The 4,740-nt window shown below is 51.2% G+C and overlaps 1 pseudogene; it reads left to right on the forward strand.

Moving 5' to 3' along the window:
- Nucleotides 1-401: 401 nt before the first annotated feature.
- LOC147961100 (uncharacterized) lies at nt 402-2,065 on the forward strand (annotated as a pseudogene).
- The last annotated feature ends 2,675 nt before the right edge of the window (nt 2,066-4,740 follow it).

Genomic DNA, 4,740 nt, shown 5'->3' on the forward strand with positions numbered 1-4,740 from the left:
TACGGTATTTGGTTTATACTACCATATATACTGAATGGTTAGTTCAGTTGCATGCGCACTGTACATGTTCCGACGTAGCCTCTTAGGCCTTATACAATGCAAGGTGCTTATGGGAGGTGCTTGGAGAAATAAATCAGGCTATTTTGAGTGTTAGAATATATAACCGTATTGTTGTATATAGATATACGGTTGTATATCAGTCCATGTATATTGTACGATACGAACTCTGCCTTGTAAGCTCTATATGTTGATCAATACAAGGCACCACAACGTGTGGTTTCCCTAATCTTACATGGTATAGAGCCTAAAACCCTAACCCTAGCCTGCGCCGCCCTCCTCCTCCTTCCTCTGCCACCGAAGCCACCACCCCTCTCGCCGCCGCGCCCCGCAACGCCGTCTCCATGTCGCAGCCCGATGCAGACGCAACGAACCAGGCGCTGGCCGCGGCCAAGGAGCGCCAGGACGCCGAGGCAGAGGCCGCCAAGGCCAAGCTGCCTCTCGCGACCGCCGCCGATGGATCCAGGACGAGCGCGGGATCTTTCTCCTTGACCTCGCTGCATGCCCAAGCCATCGGCCTGCATTCCATTAAGGGACACGTTCCCATCGAGCTCGCGCTTGACACCGGCGTTCACTGTCAGTGGCACACTCTCTTCCGCGCCGCCTGCCGCAAGTACGCACTCCTGGATCACCTCGACTTCGACGCCCCCGATGCGCCGAACCCGGAGTGGTCTCTCCTCGACGCCACCATCGTCTCTTGGCTCTATGGGTCTGTCTCGCTCAACATCCTCGATGCCGTCATGACGCCCGGTGATGATCCCCTCACCGTCGATCTCTGGAACAGCATCAACGTTCTCTTCAACGACTACAAGATCAATAGTCAGCTCCACCTCACGGCCGAGCTCGGCGATGTCAAGATGGGAGAGATGAGCATGACCGACTATCTTCAGAAGGTCAAGTCCCTCTCCGATGGACTTGCGGATCTTGGCGCCCCGTTGATGATGCCGAGATGGTGGTTCACTGCCTCAACAGCCTCTTCGAGCAATACGAGTCCGCCGCCGATCTGATCTCCCTCATGCCCGGTATGACCTTCGCGCAATGCCGCTCGTTGCTCGTGCTCCAGGACATGAAGCGCAAAAATCGCCGCGCTCGCAACTCGAACACGGCCCTCTTCACCAACAATGCTGGCAACCCTGGCAAGGCCTCTGGAAAAGGAAGGAAGAAGAAGAAGGTCGCCGCTGGAGTCGCCAAGGAGATCATCCCGGCGCTCGTGACCCCGCCGGCTGCCACTCCTTCCTGGCCCTCATTGCAGCATCCCCGGAATGGTGCCATCCATATGTGGCCCTATGGCCAGGGGGGCTGCTCGGTCGTGCGCCGCCCACCTACGCCCCGGCTCCCAGCTACGCGCCCCGGCACATGCCGTCGCCGCATGCGTTCTACGCCTAGAGCCCGTACGGCATTGCCCCCTACGGTTATGGCTACGCCCCTGGACAGCCCTCCTACAGACTCACCGGTCCGGCTCCATCATCACCGGCATCAACAACTGCTTCATGGGACCAGGCCGCGCTCATGCATCAGTTCCAGACCATGGGGCTGCAAGCACCCACCAGGGAGTGGGTGATGGACACCGGCGCCTCCTCCCACTTCGCGTCCGATATCGGTATGCTCACCTCCGTGTATGTCCCCTCCTCCTCTCGTAGTGTTGTCGTTGTCGGTAACAGTTCCACCCTTCCAATCACCGGTACCGGGCATGCACGTCTTCCTATTTCCACCACCTCTCATCCTCTTTACCTACGTAATGTCTTAGTGGCTCCTAACATAGTTAAAAACCTTTTGTCTGTTCGTCGGTTCACCATTGATAATCGTGTATCCGTCGAATTTGACCCTCTTGCTTTTTCTGTGAGGGATCTCCTAACCACGACCGAGCTTCTCAAATGCAATAGCTTCAGAGCTCTCTACTCCATCTGTCCTTCCTCTACCAGCCAGCCAGACGCCTTCCTCGTCGTCAATGCAGCACTCTGGCACCGTCGGCTTGGGCATCCGGGGCGGCCCGTCATGGAGTCATTAGCTCGTTCTTCGATCATCCCTAGGGAAAAGAATAAAAGTAGTTTGTGTCATGCTTGTCAGTTAGGTCGTCATGTTTGTCTTTCCTTTTCTTCCACCAATCGTGTAACCACTACTCCATTTCAGATAATTCACTGTGATTTGTGGACATCTCCTGTTGAGAGTATTTCTGGCTTTAAGTATTATCTCGTTTGTCTCGATGATTTTACTCGGTATGCATGGGTTTATCCTCTACGGTCTAAGTCAGAAGCTTTCTTGCACTTGTCGTTCCTTCATGCTTTAGCGCTCTCCCAGTTTAGTGCACGCTTGCAGGCTATTCAGTGTGATAATGGTCGTGAGTTCGATAATTCACTCCTCCATTCGTTTGCCCAGCACCATGGAATTGCACTCCGCTTTTCATGTCCATACACTTCGCAATAGAATGGTAAAGCCTAACACATTATTCATACTCTCAATGACATTACTCGTACACTCCTCATCCAAGCTAGCATGCCACCTCGTTTCTGGGTCGAAGCTCTTCACACCACCATTAGGTTGTATAATCGGCAACCTTCCAAGGCAATCTCGGATCGCATTCCTTTTCGTGCCTTACTTGGCGTGGATCCTGCATATGCTGGTCTTCGGGTTTTCGGATGTCTATGTTACCCCAACACCACCGTTGTTGCTCCGCACAAACTTGCGCCTCGCTCCGTGCCATGCGTGTTTCTAGGGTACCCATCACGGCATCATGGCTATCGTTGCCTTGATCTTTCCACCCAAAAGATCATCATCTCCCGCCATGTAGTGTTCGATGAGTCAAGCTTTCCATTTGCATCCACTCCATCTTCGTCAACTCCTACTCCTTCCCTGCACACTTATGATTTCTTGCAGGGTACTGAGTAGCCGATGTCGTTGATGTCGTTCACCGTGCTAGGCACGGTAACCCCGGATGCGACCCCACGGTCGCCGCCACGATTGCCGCCACCGACCTCGCCTCGATCGCCGCCACCGACATCGCCTTGATCGCCTGGGGAACGGGCTTCTGCCGAGCGCCCTGCTGGGGGCTTAATGGCGGCCCTGCTGGGAGTCCTTCTCCTACTGCCGCAGCATCATCGCCGGCCACGCTGTCGCAGCTCCTGCTGCTGTGGATCCACCCCGGACCCGCCGGCCACGGGGCCTCCCACCGCCACCATCTCACGCCATGGCCACTCGTGCCAAACAGGGTATTGTGCAGCCGAAAAAGATTTTTGATCTTCATGTTGAGGGTTTATCTCCAATACCGAAGACTTATCGTGGTGCTCTCAAGGATCCAAACTGGCATTCCGCTATGGTTGAGGAGTATGGTGCTCTTCTCTCCAACAACACTTGGGACCTCGTTGATCCACCTCGCAATGCTAACATCGTTACTGGTAAGTGGATCTACCGTCACAAGATGAAGTCTGATGGTCGATGTCTACTACACAACCTTCTTCTTGTAGACGTTGTTGGGCCTCCAAGTGTAGATGTTTGTAGGACAGTAGCAAATTTCCCTCAAGTGGATGACCTAAGGTTTATCAATCCGTGGGAGGCGTAGGATGAAGATGGTCTCTCTCAAGCAACCCTGCAACCAAATAACAAAGAGTCTCTTGTGTCCCCAACACACTCAATACAATGGTAAATTGTATAGGTGCACTAGTTCGGCGAAGAGATGGTGATACAAGTGCAATATGGATGGTAGATATAGGTTTTTGTAATCTGAAAATATAAAAACAGTAAGGTAGCAAGTGGTAAAAGTGAGCGTAAACAGTATTGCAATGCTAGGAAACAAGGCCTAGGGTTCATAGTTTCACTAGTGCAAGTTCCATCAACAATAATAACATAATTGGATCATATAACTATCCCTCAACATGCAACAAAGAATCACTCCAAAGTCACTAATAGTGGAGAACAAACGAAGAGATTATTGTAGGGTACAAAACCACCTCAAAGTTATTCTTTCTGATCGATCTATTCAAGAGTCCATAGTAAAATAACACGAAGCTATTCCTTTCGTTCGATCTATCCTAGAGTTCGTACTAGAATAACACCTTAAGAAACAAATCAACCAAAACCCTAATGTCACCTAGATAATCCAATGTCACCTCAAGTATCCGTGGGTATGATTATACGATATGCATCACACAATCTCAGATTCATCTATTCAACCAACACAAAGAACTTCAAAGAGGGCCCCAAAGTTTCTATCGGAGAGTCAAGACGAAAACGTGTGCCAACCCCTATGCATAGATTCCCAAGGTCACGGAACCCGCAAATTGATCACCAAAACATACGTCAAGTGGATCAATAGAATACCCCATTGTCACCACGGGTATCCCAGGCAAGACATACATCAAGTGTTTTCAAATCCTTAAAGACTCAATCCAATAAGATAACTTCAAAGGGAAAACCCAATCCATTACAAGATAGTAGAGGGGGAGAAACATCATAAGATCCAACTATAATAGCAAAGCTTGCGATACATCAAGATCGTGCCAAATTAAGAACACGAGAGAGAGAGAGAGAGAGAGATCAAACACATAGCTACCGGTACATACCCTCAGCCCTGAGGGTGAACTACTCCCTCCTCTTCATGGAGAGCGCCGGGATGATGAAGATGGCCACCAGAGAGGGATTCCCCCCCTCCAGCAGGGTGCCGGAATGGGTCTAGATTGGTTTTTGGTG

The sequence above is a fragment of the Triticum urartu genome, chromosome 7A (assembly GCF_056163025.1).
Source record: "Triticum urartu cultivar PI428250 chromosome 7A, HENAU_Tu73, whole genome shotgun sequence".
Lineage (NCBI taxonomy): Eukaryota > Viridiplantae > Streptophyta > Magnoliopsida > Poales > Poaceae > Triticum > Triticum urartu.